Source organism: Macaca thibetana, chromosome 5 (assembly GCF_024542745.1).
Source record: "Macaca thibetana thibetana isolate TM-01 chromosome 5, ASM2454274v1, whole genome shotgun sequence".
Taxonomy (NCBI): Eukaryota; Metazoa; Chordata; class Mammalia; order Primates; family Cercopithecidae; genus Macaca; species Macaca thibetana.
This window is the reverse complement of record NC_065582.1, coordinates 64,070,202-64,090,391: the sequence shown is the minus strand read 5'-3', so window position 1 is coordinate 64,090,391 and position 20,190 is coordinate 64,070,202.

Sequence of the window (20,190 nt, the reverse complement as noted above, 5' to 3'; positions counted from 1 at the left end):
CAGAAGGAGATGGAGAAGTTGTCTAAGAAGGAAAACTGGGTTGCCAGAGCCCCACAGGAAGCCTTAACAGTGCGGGTGGGTTGGAGATTAATACAAAGAAACTGCTTTAACTAACACCACTGCCTTTTCAAATATCCTGATAAAAGGAAGACTAAACAAAAGACTTGCAAGCTTCAGAGATCTTATGATGAAGAGCAAAGAATAAAAGTGCCAGAAACATATGCCCTTTATTCCCCAGCATTAAAGTTATGTTGAAGATATAACTTGTTAAAAACATGTGAAATATCATACAGCAAAGTAAGCTTTAGCATTCATTGTGAAGAGTAGCAAGTCACTTAGGCTTAAGGAAGAAAGCAAATGAAACAGTGCATAATAATATCCCACCAAAAACTAATCCCTTAATTTGTCCACTTCTTTGGTTGGAAGATGAAAAAGAGTAAATGGAACTGGGAAGGGTGCTTGGTTTTAATACTCCACACTGCTAAATGCAAATGCAAATCATTTCTAAAGAATAAGATTATGGGGGCATGAAAATCCCAGCTCCTGACTGAAAATGAAAATGTTAATGTCTCCAGCTTTGAAAAATATGACTTCCTTCTCTAATTTCCCACTTCATCCTATAACCAGTGTTCTTTCTTAATGTGTCATCTTTTCCAAGGAAAAGAAAGTCTAAGAAGTATGTCAGCATGTTTTTGGCTGGAAGAGATTAACATGTGTGGTGGTTTATTGAAAAGATATATACTGCATAGTACTTTTCTCTTTTTTATCGTATTACTTTTTGAAGTTTATGGTTAAAAGTTGACACCCAAGGTTGGTCCTTTCAAGATAAAATAATCAGAAATTCAGTTTTAAGGCTTTTGCAATTCCACTTATATAGAGGTTTTATGTTGTGAGTAGCAACTAGTTATCTTTAGAATGTGAATTATTATATATATATATATATACACACACACACACAGAGGCTAGTATTCATTCAATAAAAAATATTTCCTAACCACCTAGGTGTCACGCACCCACCTGGGTTTGGCACTTATTATAAGGCATGGAAGTTTCGTGGTCTCACAGATTCTATATTCTGAAGAGGGAGAAGCAATAAACAAGTAAGTTAATTGAAAAAATAGACATTACGATTAATGTTATGGAGGCAATAGCACGTTGTGATGGGAAAATAAGGCACAGGTTGCAGGTCGCTACTTAAATAAGATAAAGAACACCCTTCAGAAGAACTGATATTTCTACTGGGACTTGAGGAAAGGGAGAGAATCAAGCATGAGAGGAGCTTGGATAAGGCTTCAAGGGAATGCCACAAATTGACAAAGGGGACTCCAGGAAAAGGTTTTGTCTGACAAGCTTGCAGTAGGCAGAACTCTAAGGTGGCCCACAGCCAAGACTTTCTGTCGCCTGTCTATTCCTGGGTACTGTTGGGAAGGGATTTTTCAGATTTAATGAAAGTTCCAAGCCATTTCATCTTAAAATGCAGAAATCATCTGGGTGGGCCTAACATCATCTGTTGAGTCCTTTAAAAGCAGAGTTTTCTGTGGCTAGTGGAAGAAGTCAGAGGGATGAGTTTTGCTGGCCTTGAGGAAGAAAGCGAACAGGCAACTTCTGAACTGTTGTTAAACAGGGAAAGGCCTCTGAAAGCTGAGAATGACTCCTTGCTCACAATGAAGATGAAAATAAGGAGGAAAACTGTTCCTACCACTGCACATGCGCACACACACGCGCACGCGCACGCGCACACACACACACACACAAAAACCAATTCTTCCAACAACCAGTGAGCTTGGAAAAGGACCAATAGCTTCAGATGAGGCTTGCACATCTGATGGACATTCTGACTTAAGCCTGTGAGATCTGAACAGAAGATGCAGCAAAACCGTGCCTGGGCTCCTAATGCATGGAGAATGTGTAATAATAAGTGCATAGTGTTTTAATCCACTAAGTGTGTGGTGATTTGTTACAAGAGCAATAGAAAAACTGCTAAAGCTATAGAGACCTATCAGGAGACTGCTGTGACTGGAGCTTCCTGAGCACAGAGGTATAACCTGTACTCAGGAAGTATTGGTTGGGCTACATAACTCTGTTAAGTATTATATGTATGTAACCTAATATTTAAAACAATTTTTCATCCCAAATATATCAGGCCTTGTGGTATGTAAATGTCCATTACCAGACATTAAAGATACAAATATGGTAAAAGCATCGTCACTAGGGTGGAAACATTTATAGTCAAGGACAGCAGAATGCACGCACACACAGACACACACAATTTTAATTGGTAGAAAGAAATATTGATTAGGGGCCATGTGTGTTCAGAGGAGTAGTGGGGAAATTCAGTCATGTGTCCTAGAGAGGTTAGATAAGAACTAGGCCTTGAAAAGTGAGTTGAAGTGATTCAGACAGAAGTTAACTTCTGTCTGATAGAAATATAACCAGGAAGTACACAGCACCATCTTTTGAATACCCTTGCCAACAACAAAAAGACACAACTATTATCAAAATATAAGGGCTATCAGTGTGCCAGAAATAAAGAAGATGGAAGAACACATTAAATGACATGAGAACACATTTAGACACATGCAGAATGTGAAAATTTTCCAGGACAAATGAGGTTGATAACAACAACAACAACAACAAAAGAATAAGAATAGATTTTGAAGATATACTGACATGGTTTGGCTGTGTCCCCACCTAAAATCTCATCTTGAATTGTAATCCCTATAATCTCCATAATCCCCACATGTCAAGGGCAGAACCAGGTAAAGGTACTAGATCATGGGGGTGGTTTCTCCCATGCTGTTTTCGTGATACTGAGTGAGTCTCATGAGATATGATGGTTTTATAAGCATCTGGCATCTCCACTGCTTGCAGTCACTCTCCTGCTGCCTTGTGAAGAAGGCGCCTGCTTCTCCTTTGCCTTCCTCCATGATTATATGTTTCCTCAGGCCTCCCCACCCATGCAGAACTATGAAACAATTAAACCTCTTTCCTTTATAAATTATCCACTCTTGGGTATTTCTTCATTGCAGTGTGAGAACAAACTAATACATATACCATTGCAAAATAGGCCTTGTTGACATCTTAATTCAAAAATATCACTGTCCAAAGTTATTTTTAAGATAATTATAGATAAATAAAGACAGAATAGCTGTTAAATGATACTGAGAGGCCAGTTTTAATTTTGATGTGTAAGATGATCTTTAAAATATCATTATGTGTTAAAGACACAGTTGCAGTTTGTTTGGGATGCTATGACAAACTACCATAAACTGGGTGGTTTGCAAACAGCAGAAATCCATTTCTCACAATTCTGAAGATTGGGTGCCAGAAGATTTATTTTCTTATGAGGGTCTGCTTCCCTGTTTATGGATAGTCGTCTTTTCACTGTATCCTGCGAACCCCAAATATCTGAGACAGGTCTCCGTCAATTTAGAAAGTTAATTTTCCCAAAGTTATAGACATGCACCTGTGACACAGCCTCAGGAAGTCCTGAAGACATGTGCCCAAGGTGGTCTGAGCACAGCTTGATTTTATACATTTTAGGGAGACAGGAGACATCAGTCAGTGTATGTAAAATGAACATTGTTTTGGTCCAGGAAGGCAGGACAACTTGAAGCAAAGGTGGGACAACTCAAAGTGGGGAAGGGGCTTCTGGGTCATAGGTAGATAAGGGAAATATTGTTGCATTCTTTTGAGATTCTGATTAGCCTTTCCAAAGGAGGCAAGCAGATATGCATTTTTTTTCAGTGAGCAGAGGGATGACTTGGAATAGAACGGGAAAAGTCATGCTGAGAACATGCCTAAGCAGTTCTCAAATTGACTTTTCCCTTTAGCTTAGTTTTGGGGCCCCAAGTTTTAGATAAATTTGAGGGATCCAAGATTTATTTTCCTTTCACAGTCCTCACCTGGCAGAAGAGTGAGACCTCCCGGCTTCCAGAACTGTGAGAAATAAATTTCTGTTGTTAAGAGCCACCCATTCTATGGTAGTTTATTTTAGAAGCCCAAAGTAGAAGAGTGTCTTTATCAAATAATAGTTTAAAGATTGTCTTATCATCAATTTTGGCGAATTCTTTAATAGTCAAAAAGCTTCCACTAGTATACAATCTATATTTTCATTATTAGACTATTAATATTAGTATTATTTTGTCATTTCCCTATCCACAGATTTTTATTTTTTATGCATTGCATAAAAATTAACACTGGATAATTTTTGTGACCTTAAGCATGCTACATTAGGTCTATTCCTCAGCTTCCTCCTCTATAATATGTGAATACTATTATCTATCCCACTGTATCAGTGTGAAGAATAAGCAAATTAATGGCTGTTAAATCCTCAATGTGATTCTTGCTACATAAACTGTCAATAAATATTCTATTATTATATATTCTGTTATAAATAATAGAAAACGTGTGCATCTTCAATTACATACAATTATGTTATGAGTGACAGTATGATAGAAAATTCTTAGAGAATTATTCATATTGTTTAAGTAATTGTAGAATCTCCTGGACTAGCACAGCCCCTGGCACAAAAGCAACTCCAAAATGACACAGGAATTGTCTCTCAGCCCCATTGACCAATGCGCTGCCCAGGTGTGCCATCTTCTCGGCCCAACGTGCTCAGCTCCTGTGGGAAGGAGCATGTGAGCTAGCAAGTGTAGGATCCTTCCAGCCGCTGTAGGTACCAAAACAGGAACAGTCTCCATGTGGGGCCCGTGGCCAGACCAGGCATGTCACCTTGAGGGGAACACGGTGGCACCCAGGCAAGAGTGCCCACAACCTCAAAGCCCTACGGGGGGTATTAATGAGCTAATTACCTCTTTTAATTCTGCCTTCCACAGCCTGATGGACTGTGGCATGTTCACAGCTCAGTCGGTCCCTGGCCCCTTTCCCAGTGAGGGCAAAAGGCCAGTGTGACTGCCATTCTGGATACCTGCACTCAGTGAGTTGCGGGCTCTTGTCCACTGTCCGAGAAGAATGAGAATATGCTGACAATCAAAGAGTGAGCAGGGTGGGGAGTTTTATTGAGTGACGAAACAGCTTCCCTCAGAGAGGGGACACAGGGGGATCTCATACTAAAGGCGGGAAATTCCCCCCAATGTGGCTGATTCCAGGGTTTTTTATGGGCTCACAATTGGGAGGGGCAGGCTATAAGTAGTATTGGAAAAGGCAACGTTCAATTGTTTAAAAGGTATTATTCAGAAAGAATCAATTGGGAAAGGGCAGGCAGACAGGAATAGAAGTTTTCACTCTGAGTAGCTGGTTTGATCTGGGACCAGCAGTTCAGTCTTTCAGACTTCAGGCTGTTTTTTCGCTTGAAGGTGGGATTTCGCTGGGGACGTTCTCCTATCTGCCTAGGCATTTGACTGCCTCCTGCCACTATCAAAATGACCATTTACTGAGTCAATGAATGGTTTAGAGACTAAATTGCTCATAGTATGAGATTGTATGATTTAATAGAAAGTCATCTTTCATTTCATATGAATCCATACTCAATATTATATATTATTTGATATAAAATTAGTATTATATTTAATCAATTAAAATTGGGGCTTAAAAATTTAAGAGCACTTTTCTATACTTTGATTTTGTTTAAAGATTATAAACAGCCAAAAATGAAAATAATGGCATTTCACCGAAATTTTTTCTTAAGCAATTTGATGACAATCTGCAAGATATTCAAATAGTTATGTTCCACGTGTATTTTGTATTTTTGATGGGTATTTATATTTTTTATCATTAAATAAATAAGAAGCAACAATAAAATATCATTAATGTCAAATTTATTTTAAATAGACATTATTATACACAAAAAATGAGTTTAAATGTCTATGTCTAAGACTCTGCATTCATTTTTTTTCAGGCTCTTCCCTGAGCCTATTGTATTCTAAGTATGTAATTTTTCATTGAGACTATAAACTAGAAACAAAACATTTTTATGAACAAAGAGATGTTATTGTTTACTTTATATTTACCAAATGTATGCTTCATTTATCACTTATGATTATTAAGTACTCTTTTAACATTTGTTCATTTTGTTGACATTGCAAATACATTGTTAAATCAAACATTGTCTTATAAAGGGCAGTCTTTCATATTGTTATGCTTTCAGATTAATGCTATGTCTCATATGTAAAATATTTATGTATAATTTAGAAAACTAAGAACTTTCATTTTTAGCGTTACCCACATTATAGAAGCCATTTATATAATATGACACAGTAATGTATGTTTACAAAGTGAAGATCTGCCAAATATTTATGTCACATTTACAGGGTTATCTGACTATGTAATGGAAAAACCCTGTCATACCACATAATACCAGTGCTAGTTTCACTTTGTGTGAGGACCCAATTTCTGAATCTGCTGATTTATGTAAGCTTAAATATCTCAGCTTAACACTACCCTGATATAACTTTGTTATATTTACATTTATATGCATGTTATCTTTATGGGGTTATGTGTGTGTGAATAGATAGGTGTGCACTTGCATTTGTAGGAGGCCCATGATGCATACACAGCTGTGCACACCCATGCAAATCCATGTGTGGATTATCACCAGCAATTGCAGGGAAGATGATCTTATAACAGTACTTGGATCCAAAGGTAGGTATGAAAGCTAAAATAACATGATTTTAAGAGAAGAATACCCTTATATGATATTTATACATATGGAACAGATTAATTTTGGTAAGTTGCCAACAAACATATTCTTGGAATCGACCGTCAATCTACCAAATTTTTATTAGTGTCATTAGACTTTGGTTTCAATTAGGATGCTTTGAGGGGGTACAGAGCCATAGCATCCCCCCAACCCAATTTTCTATCAATTATTTCAATATCTTCAGAAATTTGAACATTAGTTCTAAAACTGTGTTTCAATGATTGAATATGCCCTTAAATTAGAAATGTAATTTGTGAATCAGAGCCACGTGCTTCATTTTCCATCTAGTTATCAGCAAATTAGTGATAAAGAATTATAACATTATAACAAACCAATTTTTTTCTTAAGCAAATGTGTCATCATTTAAGTTTCTAAATGCCAATATGAACACAGACTGGTAGGGAAAAAATGCATTAGTATTAAGATTTTTATTTCAAATAACTTGCTTGTAGAACTGAAAAGCAAAATCTATATTGTTATTCTGAAAAAGTAATAAAATTAGGCAATTTAAAAAAAATGAAATTTGAACAAAAGCAGACTAAAGACCAGATTTTTTTATAAGGACATTGGTTATTCAGTTTATTTCAACAAACATAGCCTGAGAGTCTACCAGAGTTAAGACTGCTCAAGTGGTGTCCAATCCAGGAGAGCACTTTATTACACAACTGAAGGAGAGAAAGAGAGTTTGGGGAGAGTGAAATGGTCAAAAAATTACATACTCCTGGCAACTAAGAAGTGATCTTAGAAACCAGTAGAGCAGCAATTCCCAACTTTTGATGTGTCTCAAAACCCTCCGGGGGACTTATACCAATAGAGAGGCCTCAGCCCTATCCACTTTAACGAGTATGGGACTAGGTTCTTTATTAGTTCTCTGAGTGATGTTGTTACACAACAACTTTGAAGAATGAATTCATTAGAGTGCATGTGCCCCATAAGAAGATGGAGCAGAAATACCAGCATGAGAGTCTAAGAAGTGATTGGATGGTTGACAGAGTACAGTCAGCAATCTAGACAGGTCTTTATACATGGATGTCAGTAAATATTTAGAGAAAGAGGAAGGATGCCATGGCCAAGTAGTCTAGTCAAAGATCAGGGAAGATATGGTAAAAAGAAAAGAAGGATTCAAGACGGAGAGTGGTCTAAGTACTAGAGAAGCTAAGGAGATCAGATCCACAGCTCCACTGCAAAAGTTACCTTGAGAAAGAAGGCAATTTCTTCCCCACTGAGGAAGAACAAGAAGAGGATAAATAAAGACAGTAAGTTTGAGAAGGCAGGTACAGAATATTAAGGGAATTGTGTAATTTTTTTTTCTCATCTGCTGAAGGTGAAAGTAGAAGCATGTCAATTGTTAAGAGACAGTAGAAGCAGAATATGATTGTATGTGCAAGAAGTTGCAACAAGAATAGTGAAAACAATAAAAGAATTTGAGGGATCCTATTCTTTATGATAGTGAAAAAATTACATTAAACATTTTATGCCATGTCTAAAATTTACTGAAATGGAAGGGACACTCGATAAATTTAGGTTTGTTCTCAGTTATAAAGAATTGAAATTGAAACTTTTCATTCTGATTGTAGTTTTAGAGTCATCATCTGAGATTTGTTCTCAGATAAACTCTTACTGTCGTTGGCTGCCAATCCTATTACACACACACACAGACATATATGTTCCTTATTTCATATTCCTTAGTGGCAGCTGACTATCAAAGCTGATCTAAGCATTTTATTTGCTTAGGTCTCACCTGGGGAGAGGAGGAGATAGAAATCAGTAATCAGCTTTGGGTTTCCATATAAAGGAAAATTTTCATCAAAATGAGAGTTTCCCAGTTTCTTTGAAAAAATAATAGTTTTTCAATATTGTTTGCCTGTTACTTTAACATAGCAAAAACTGTGATAGAATTCCATTCTATGGTAGTGGAAGAGAGAACTCAGGTTCTGATATGAACATGAAATAATGTAGAAATCTCCAACTTCAAGTCCCAGGGAACAATGTGAAGAAAAAAAGGACAGAAAATGGAAACAGGAGTAAAAGGGGGATATGTATATGAACAGAAGAATGAAACTTCTGTGTTCTTCATTCTCAGGCTGGAATTTTAGAGTTGGACTGAGAAAGTTTAAAGGGAAAGCAAAAAGCAAAGCAGAATTTCTCATTTGGGAATCTACGAGGTGTCTGCTTTACATGATTCTCTGTTTATTAACAGATAAAGCAAAATTTGGGTAAAATTGACAGCTCTACATAATCAGGCAGATGCAGTGCATATGATTATTTCCTAATACACACACACTCTTGAGTGGCACAGAAAAGTCCAAAGGCCACAAATGTCCTGGGGTAATAGCTGGGCTTGTGAGTTTATGAGGGGGCCAGGAGATAGAGCAACCAGCTTGAAATGATCCTGTTGAAAAGGTACACAGAAGCACAGCAGAAGCCCAAAAGAATCACAATAGAACCTCAGAACTAGAATTTATTCTGTCCAGAATTAAGATGGGGCTAATATTGACTAATATTACTATTAATTAAGAAGGAGCTAATACTGACTAATAGGCATGAGTTCTAACCAAATACTCAGTAAATATTTATTGGTTATGTACTATGTACCATGAATTGTTCTAAAATTGGGGATACAGCAATAAACAAATCAAAGTCTTCCTTCAACCATGGAACTTACATGCCAGTGGTAGGAAACAGACAATTTATATTACTGTGTATGTGTTACTAAAATTTTGTAAGAAAAAGTGATGATTGAGGAGTGGAGCTTTCAATCTAACCAGAAAGACATCTGCAGTAATGGTACATTTGACTGTATACTTTTAGGAGATAAGAAGGTCACCATGGTAACTGGGGCAAATCATTTTAGGCAGAGAAAAAAGCAAAATCTCTTAGACAATAACTTCTTGGCCTATTGGAGGAGCAGTAGGAGACTTAACGTGCCCAGAGATTAGAGAGATTATGAGGGGAAGTGGTGATAACTAAAGTCAGAAATATATCAGAGGACCAGATGGTGCAAGCCTCTGTAGGCATCTGTAAGGGTATTAGCTTCTATGCTGGAGTGAGGTGGGAAGCCATTAGAGGATTTTGATCAGAAGAGCGGTGTAAATTTACATACATTTTAAAACAATCACTCTGGCTACTCTGTAAGAATAACCTGTGGTGAAAGTGGAAATAAGGAGACTAGTCATATTGCAATTAGTAGTCAATAGATGACAGTGGCTTGGACCACATTGGTAGGGGTAGAGGTAGTGAGAAGCTATCAGAGTTTTGACAAATTTTAGTAGTAAAGCCAACTGGATTTGATGACAGATTGGATGTGATGTGTAAGGAAAAAGCAGAAATCAATATGACTCCAATGTTTTTGGCACCAGCAACCGGGGAAGTATCTTAGTTCATTTTATGTTGCTGTAACAGAATATCCAAGACTGGGTAATTTATAGTGAACAAAAATATTATTTTTTCAAGGCTATAGAGGCTGGGAAGTCCAAAATTGAAGGACCCACATCTAGTGAGAGCCTTTTTGCTGTTCCATCCCATGGCAGAAAGCAGAAGAGCAAGACAGAGAAAGAAGGGAAAGAAAGTGGGGCAAACTCATCCTTTTATCAGGAATCTATTCCTGTGATAACTAATCCTCTCTAACAATAATGGCATTACTCCATTCATGAGGGCAGAACCCTCATGGTTCAATCGCCTCTTAAAGCTCCCACCTCTCAACACTATTACATTGGAGATTACGTTTCTAACACATGACTTTTGGGAATCACATTCAAACCATAGCAGGGAGATTATGATAGGAATATGTTTCAGAGAGGGTGAGTAGGTGTAGGGGAAGTAAGAGTTTACAGTGTATATTTATCCTTTGATATCAGTAGCTACATATTCATCATTTGACACCAAAAAGAGGCAAAGCTAGTAATTTTACAAGGGATATTTTCATGAAGTTGGAAGGAGCCAGAACATATATAAGATGTATTGTAGATTTGATGGCCTAATTCATCTCAAACATACAAAGTGAAATAGATATGTCTCCCTCATTTATTCAGATACTGTTTGATAGGAGCATAAGAGGTGTGGAAAATTAAAACAGTGGACATGTAGATATCCATAAGGTATTATACATTACATAGTACATATCCATCTACCATTTAATAGTCTGAATAAATATTGGAGTAGACTGCATTTATCTTTAATGCATTTGTAGAAACTTTTGGAAGTCACATGTTACATTATGTTCTGCAAAATAAAATTTAGCTTACGTATTTTCTATAACAGACCTCATCTTTCTTTTGTACTTCCACACGAATAGATAGTAGGGAAAACTCACATTTTTTATATTAGCAAAATGTTATTATGTTATTGTATCTGCTTTCTGTTAGTCAGTAAATTAAGCCAAATGGGAAAGCCAGTATTTTTACTTTGACTAGCTAGAAATTATAAAATACTAGTAAAATCTGCTACTCAATATAAGAACATTTTTCTTGTTGCTAGTTCATGAGTGTACAGTGATAATACTGACAAGATTGAGAAGGACTAAAAGAGGAAAAGGAAGAATGAAAGAAAAGAAAAATAAAACCAGATGGTAAGTTTCTTAGAATAAATGATTTTCATCTTCCATACATGAAAGAATGTTTATTGAGAATGAACCACTTACAGTACAGATACTCAAATATTATGATAAATAAACTAGAGCAATTTCCTGCTTTCTTAGCACTGAATTATTTTGCCAGTAAATACTAAGGTAAATACTAAGGAGGTAAATAAAGAATTATATCAGAGATGATTATTATGAAAATATAATTTAGTAAGGGAGATAGAGGAATTGTAGGGCAGAGAAGAAATTATTTTAGATAAGATGGTTAGAATGGTTTTTTCTGAGGAAGTGGCGTATGTGAAAAGATGTCAGAAATAAGAAGAGAAATCCATAGCCTATGACTTGAATCCTATCACAAATAAATAAACAGATGATAGAGACAGATAGATGATATATAGATATAAAAAAGTGATTAAATAAATTTTTCATCCATTACTTTACTGTCATTCAAAAAGCATAAAAATTTACCTTCTCCATGATTCTATTTTATATAAAGCTATATTATTAGTGATTTTTCTGAAATGAGTTTCTTTCTTTCTTTAGTCATGGAGGAAAATATTTTCTAAAACTTGCTCATGAATAAGACAAATGCCACTTGTTTGAATTATAAACAAATGGATGTTAAATTAATAAAGGTTTTTTAAATTTTTTGAAATAGCTTTGGATTCTGTTCATTAATTTAGTTGACAGTGAAAATTATTGAATTCATGAAAATTAGGTTGTATTTATAAATATGTATTTATTTGTTTAATCATTATTTATTTATGTTTAGCAATAAGATCTCAGTCTATCATCTGGGTTGGCATGCAGGCACATGCCACCGTACACAGCTAATTTTATGGAGATCAGGTCTTGCTATGTTGCCCAGGTTGCTATGTCTTGGCCTCCCAAAATGCTGGGATTACAGGCATGAGTCACTGTATTTATAATTATGACCTTTATTTAAGATTTCGTTGTTCTAGGATACATTGGGGAAATACAATGACAATGACAATGACAATAATTACTAAAAGTAAAGGGATTATATAAATCATTATCATGACTAAGACTTGATAGTCAAATAAGGCATTATTATTACACTAGGACAACAGGTAACAATTCTCAGTGTAGTTAACTTCTTTGTAAGAGGGCATTCCTCAGTGTACTCAGTCTAGCTATAAGAGTGTAGGAGTGGCCGGGCGCGGTGGCTCAAGCCTGTAATCCCAGCACTTTGGGAGGCCGAGACGGGCGGATCACGAGGTCAGGAGATCGAGACCATCCTGGCTAACACGGTGAAACCCCGTCTCTACTAAAAAAAATACAAAAAACTAGCCGGGCGAGGTGGCGGGCGCCTGTAGTCCCAGCTACTCGGGAGGCTGAGGCAGGAGAATGGCGTGAACCCAGGAGGCGGAGCTTGCAGTGAGCTGAGATCCGGCCACTGCACTCCAGCCTGGGCGACAGAGCGAGACTCCGTCTCAAAAAAAAACAAAAACAAAAACAAAGAGTATAGGAGTATTCAGATATGAGCAATTATTTTCAAAGAGATTTGTAACTGAATCAATATATATTTTCTATCAGGTATTAAGTCACTATAATGGGAACCTGTCACAGTCTGAATAAAACCATATTATTAAAAATTCTATAAATAATATAAATTGCTGTGAAATGATATTTTAGTCCACTTTGTGCTACTGTAACACAACACCACAGACTGGGAAATTGATAATGAACAGAAATGTATTAGCTCACGGTCTGGAGGCTGGGAAGTCCAAGATCAAGTGATGGGCATATGGTGAGGACCTTCTTGCTGTGTCATTACATGACAAAGGCAAAGGGAAAAGAGAAGGTGAGAAAGGCAAAAGCAGGCCAAACTCATCCTTTTATTAGGAATCCACTTCTTTGTTTGTTTTTTGAGACAAAATTTCGCTCTGTTGCCCAGGCTAGAGTGAAGTGGTGTGATCTTGGCTCACTGCAACCTTCCCACTCTAGGTTCAAGTGATTCTCCTGCCTCAGTCTCCCAAGTAGCTGGGATTATAGGTGCCCACCACCATGCCTGGCCAATTTTCATAATTTTAGTAAAGATGGTGGTTTCGCTATCTTGGCCAGTCTGGTCTTGAACTCCTGACCTCAGGTGATCTACCTGCATCAGGCTACCAAAGTGCTAGGATTACAGGCATGAGCCACCGTGCTTGGCCTAAGGAATCCATTTCTGTGATAACTGCGTTAATCCATTTATAACAGCAAAGCCCTCATGGCCAGACCATGAATGAATACCCATATGAATGCCCATCTTTTAATGCTGTCATGGTGGAAATTAAACTTCAACATAAGTTTGGGAGGTGACATTCAAACCACAGCATTCTGTCACTAGATCCTAAAAATGAATGTCCTTTTCATACAAATTCAGTTATCCCATTCCAATAGCCCCTCAAAATATTAACTAGTTCTAGCATCAACTCAAAAGACCAGTTAGGTCCAAAGTTTTGTCTAAAGCAAATAAGGATGAGACTCAAGGCACAATTCATCCTGAAGCAAATCCCTCTCCTGGTGTGAGTCTGTGAAACTAAAACAAGTTATCTACTTGCAAAATACAATGATGGGACAGGCATAGGACAGGTATTCCTATTCCAAAAGGGAGTAATAGACAAGGAAAAGGAGGAAATAGGCCACAAATAGGTCTAAAAACAAGAGGGTAAACAACATCAAACCTTAAGTCTCCAGAATAACTTTTCTTGACTCCATTTCCTGCATCCTGGACACACTGGGGCAGGGGTTGGGATTCCATGACCTTGGATAGCCCCACACCTATGGCTTTGCTATTGTCAGCCCATGCAGCAGTTCTAGAGTTGGAGTCATGTTTCTGTAGCTTTTCCATGCTAATGTTGCACATGGGTAGCTCTAAAGTTTTAAGGTCTCTGTTGCAGCGGCAATCCCAGAGTTCTTGGACATTGTCATAATCAGGGCTCTCTGTAGTGGCCCCAACTCTGTAGTTCCTTTGGGTATTACCCTAGTTGGGACTTTCTGTGGTCGCTGTGCCCTTGCAAAAAGTCTCTGCCTGGGCCACTAAGGTTTTGGAGCATCCTTTGAAATCTAGGTGGAGGAAGCCATGCCACATAGCTCTTGCCTTCTGTGCACCTGCATAATTAGCACTATGTGCATGTCACCAAAGCTTATCCTTTGCACCCTCTGGAGCAACAGACTGATCTGCATCTGTGTTGGTTTGAGCTTTGTCTGGGACATTGAGGTACATTGCACCAGAATGCAGACAGCAGAGTTGTGAGGTGGCTCTGGGAATCCCTGAAAACTATTCTGCCTTCCCCTGAAACTATTCTGCTTCCTACAACTCTGGGCTTGTGATGAGAGGGGAACTTAAAAAATCTCTAAAATGTTTTCAGGGTAATTATCTCATAGTTTTGATGACTAGCATCTGGCTTTATTCTATCTATACTAATTCCCTTATGAAAGGGTTGCTTGGTCACACCCTTGGTATTTTCTCCCAAACAGGGATTTTTATTGCTTAGATGGTGTATTAATCCATTCTCACGCTACTAATAATGATATACCTGAGACTGGGTAATTTATAAAGGAAAGAGGTTTAGTTGACACACAGTTCAGCATGACTAGGGAGGCCACAGGACACTTACAATCATGGCAGAAAAGGGAGCAAACATGTCCTTCTTCACACGGTAGCAGGAAGGAGAAGTGCCAAGCAAAATGGGGAAGTGCTCCTTATAAAATCCTCAGATTTCATGAGAACTCACTCACTATCACACAAATAGCATGAAGGTAAACACTCCTGTGATTCAATTACCTCCCACCACGTCCCTCTCATGACACATGGGGATCATGGGAACCATAATTCGAGATGAGATTTGGATGAGGATACAGCTAAACCATATCAGATGGCTAGGCTGGGGAAGTTCCAAATTTTTACATTTTGCTTCCCCATTAATTGTAAATTCTGTTTTTAAATTTCTTCTTTCTTCTTGCCTGTTACTATATACAGTTAAAATAAGTCATACAGCACGCTGACTGCTTTGCTACTTAGATATGTCTTCTGTCAGAAACTCTAGTTTATCATTCTTAAATTCTGTCTTCTATAAAGCCCTCAGGCATGAACACGATTCAGTTAAATTCTTTGCCACTTTATAAAAAAGGATGACTTTTACTAGATTTTCCAATACCTTGTTACTCTTTTCCTTCTACGATTTCATCAGAATTGTTTTTATCATCTATATATATGTATATATGTGGATGAATAAACAAAATAAATAAATATATATATTTATATACTATATTATATAAAATTATATATCATATTACCAAATTTTTTATATATATATATATATATATAAAATTTTTTAGAGACAGGGTCTCACTGTGTCACTCAGGATGGAGTGCAGTGGTGCAATCATAGCTCACTCTAACCTCAAACTCCTGGACTCAAGTGATCTTCCTGCCTCAGACTCCTGAATAGTAGGACTACAGGTATGTGCCACAATACTGAGCTAATCTTTTCTTTTTAAATTTGTAGAGACAGAAACTCACTGTGTTGCCCAGATTGGACTTGAACTCCTGGCCTCAAAGACACCTCCTGCCTTGGCCTCCTAAAGTGCTGGGATTACAGGGGTGAAACACTATGCCCAGCCTAACATTTATATTTCTACCAATATTTTGATGATAGCAATTTAAGTGATCCCTAAGAAGTTTCAGACTTTTCCTACAGTTTTCTTCTGAGCCCTCATCAGAATCATCCTTAATGCTCCATTAATAGCAATGTAGGCTTTTTCTAGCCTGCTCCTCCAAATTCTTTTAGCTTCCACTCATTACCAAGTTTCATAGCCACTTCCACATTTTCAGGTATTTGTTACAGTATTTTCCCACTTCCTTTGTAACAATTTTCTGTATTTGTTCATTTTGTGCAGCTGTAACAGAATACCATTGACCAGATCATTTATAATGAACATAAATGTGTTGCCTCATGGTTCTGAAGGCTGGGAAGTCCAAGCTCAAAGGGCTGGCATCTGGTGAGGGCCTGCTTGTTGTGTCATCCCATGACGATGATGGAAGAGCAAAGAGAGGATGACAGAGAGACAGAAGGGGGGACAAACTCTTCTTTTTACACTTAACCCACTCCTGCAATGAGTAGCACATACCTGCAATAACAGCATTAATTCATTCATGAGGGTAGAGCCCTCATTACCTAATCACCTCTTGAAGATTTCACCTCTTAATACTATTAGAATGGCAATTAAATTTTAACATGAATTTTAGAGGAGACATTTAAATCATAGCATAGGTATAAAATGGCAGTTATATGTCCTCATATAAAAATGACCTTGCCTTTACAATCTTAGAGACACAATTTACTTATTTGATTGTACTTGGACATTGATTATTTATAGTTTCTATGTTTAATTAACAATTTCTGTTCCAGAATTATTGACAACTTCCAAAGAGCACACTTGTGTATTTTAAAACTCTAAAATTATATTTGTTTTGTATAGAAATATTTTTACTAGAAAAAACGTCTTGAAAAGTTTCAGCCTCTTTCACACCATCTGAATGGTAAAATAGAGATTCAGTAGATGTGTTGGAATATAGCTTTATATAATCAGCAGTCATTGTGTTTCTGGCTTATTATAAAAGTAAGGCTACTGCAGATGGACTAAGATCATTTCTTAACCAAGCCAGATTGGGGAAAATGAAATTTGGCTGATGATCAGAACCAGTGAAAGAAGAATTTTTATTAATTAGGCCAGATGGAAACCAATAATAGCAATATTGTAGAAAGGAGTTAAATTGAATTAATAGTTGCTAATTAACATGACTCTAGTGTTTCTGAGATTAGAATACTTTTACTGTCTAAAAAGTTTATTTCTCGAAATCAAGTTATTTCTGTGATTTTGCTGCTAGATTAATTTTCTTTGATATAATGATATCAAACCACTTAATTTTCTCAAATTTTGTGGCAGCCACAATGGAATGATTCCTTTAGTTTTAAAATACCATTAAAAATATGTATTAAGTATGTACTGGGTCCCAGGTAATTACTGCACACAACACTAATTTAAATGTTCTCCAGGAGCTTAGAACTGTAGGTTACTGCAAATTTTAAGAGACAGAGAGTTTAGACTATTTTTTTAAAAAGTAATTGTTACTATTCATAATTATTTTTAATATAGAAACAATTGATCTATGTAGAATATGTATATTATTTATTAATTTACTCAATATATGGCTTGGTGTACACAGCAAAAGCACCAGTACTAGTCTAATTTTTTGTTCTGAAAGCTTTAAAGTTTCTTTCTTTCTTTTCCCCGCCCTCCCTCCTTCCCTCCCTTCCTCTCTTCCTTCCTTCCTTCCTTCCTTCCTTCCTTCCTTCCTTCCTTCCTTCCTCCCTCCCTCCCTCCCTCCCTCCCTCCCTCCCTCCCTCCTTCCTTCCTTCCTTCCTTCCTTCCTTCCTTCCTTCCTTCCTTCCTTCCTTCCTTCCTTCCTTCCTTCCTTCCTTCCCTCCTCCCTCTTTAAACTACCTTCACAAAAAATTGAAACAAAAGTACGACAGTGAAAGAAATCTGACCTAACCAACTCCATCTTGCTTTTAATCTACAAACTGTTCCTGTTCATTTCTGGGCATAGGCCAAATTAGTTTTGGGAGGAACTTAGTTTACAGTTCAACAAACAAAATTGATAACAGCACTTTCCCGAAACAAATCCCCTTCTTGACTGGAGACTAGCCTGCCTTTTTAAGACTAACAAATTAGCCTCAAGATTAGAAATTATGGTTTGAAGTCAGGCAGTTGGAGGCTGCAAGATTCTGAACCTCCCCAACTGCTCCTGGGGATAACATCACTGCTGTAAAACCTGAGAGCAGTGTTCGAGATATCTTGCAGATCCTGTGTTTGGGAGCATCAGCTGACACTACCTGAATGGTTGTCTGGCTCAACCAATTCTGTGATCGCACCAGGAACAGAATACAGCAAGGAAAACCCACTCCGAACCCCTGTAATTTCATCTCCAACCTGACTAATCAGCACTCCCCACTTCCTGCACTTCCTGACCCACTACCCACCAAATTATCCTGAAAAAAACACAATTCCCAAATTTTGGTGGAGACTGATTGGAGTAATAATAAAACTCTGACCTCCATACAGCTGGCTGTGTGTGAATTAAACTCTTTTTCTATTGCAATTCCCCTCCCCCGCCTTTTTTTTTTTTTTTTTTTTTTTTTTTTTTTTTTTTTTTTGAGACGGGAGTCTTGCTCTGTCACCCAGGCTGGAGTGCAGTGGCGCGATCTCGGCTCACTGCAAACTCCGCCTCCTGGGTTCACGGCCATTCTCCCACCTCAGCCTCCCGAGTAGCTGGGACTACAGGCGCCTGCCACCACGCGCGGCTAGTTTTATTTTTGTAGTTTTAGTAGAGACGAGGTTTCACCGCGTTAGCCAGGATGGTCTCCATCTTCTGACCTGGTGATTCCCCCATCTCGGCCTCCCAAAGTGCTGGGATTACAGGCGTGAGCCACTGCGTCCGGCCTGCAATTCCCTTCTTAATAAATCAGCTCTGTCTAGACAGCTGAGAGGGAGAATATGTTGGGCAATTAAACTTCCTTCCTCCCTCCCTTCTTTCCTTCATTCGTTCCTCTCTTCCTCCCTCACTCCTTTCCTTTCTCCCTTTCTGTCTTCTTTCTTTCCCTTTTTCCTCCTTTTTCTTTCCTTCTTTCTTTTCTCTATTCATTTATTTTTCTAAAGAAAATCGAGTGTCCGCAGAACGAAAAAAAGATTTCTTGAAATACTGTCGATAAGGGTCCTATTTGCATGAAAACTACAGGTCACCCAAGAGGAATTCGAATGGTAATTTTAGAATTCGTGGTTGAGTCCTCTGTTACCAGAAAGAAGGTGTTTTAGCCAAAAGGGAAGTTGATTACTGTTACTCTAGTTCTGAGAAGATTTATCTGGAGGTGAAAGAAGATGGGAGATACAATGCACTCTGAGGCAGGTGTGGGAATAGGAATGGATATCTAGTAATACACAAACTGGTGCTACCCTAACAGACGCAGCTGTAGAATGAAATAATCTTCGAGAGCCAAACATGTATATTCACTCAAAGACCAGACGATCCGAGGTAAGCTGGAAACCTGGTTTAAAACATAAATTGTTGTCCTCATTAGTGAAACCAACTATTCCTTGCTGTAGGTTGTCTCTTCAGTTTGTTGATTGTATCCTTTGCTGTGCAGGAACTTTTCAACTTGATGCAATCCAATTTGTATATGTTTGCTTTGGTTCCCTGTGCTTTTGGGGTATTACTCCAAGAAATTTTTGCCTAAACCAATGCCCTGAAGTGTTTCCACAGTGTTTTATGTTAGTAGTTTCATAGTTTAAGGTGTCAGATTTAAGTCTTTGTTCTTGATTTTTGTTTATATAGAAAGACACGGGTCTAGTTTCATCATTCTGCATATGGATATCCAGCTCTCCCAGCACCATTTATTAAAGACTTTTTTCCCCAGGGTATGGTCTTGGCACCCTTGTTGAAAATGAGTTCATTGCAGGTGTGTGGATTTGTTTCTGGGTTCTGTATTCTGTTCCATTGATGAATATGTCTGTTGTTCTTGAGACGGAGTCTCTCTCTATTGCCCAGGCTGGAGTGCAATGGCACGATCTTGGCTCACTGCAACCTCTGCCTCCCGGGTTCAAGCGATTTTCCTGCCTCAGGCTCCTGCGTAGCTGGGATTACAGGCACGTGCCACCAGGCCCAGCTAATTTTGTATTTTTAGTAGAGATAGTGTTTTACCGTGTTGTCCAGGTTGGTCTCGAACTCCTGACCTTGTGATCCACTCGCCTCAGCCTCCCAAAGTGCTGAGATTACAGGTGTGAGACCACTGCATCTGGCCAATATGTCTGTTTTTATGCCAGTATCATATTGATTTGGTTACAATCACTCTGTAGTATAATTTGAAGTCAGATAATGTAAT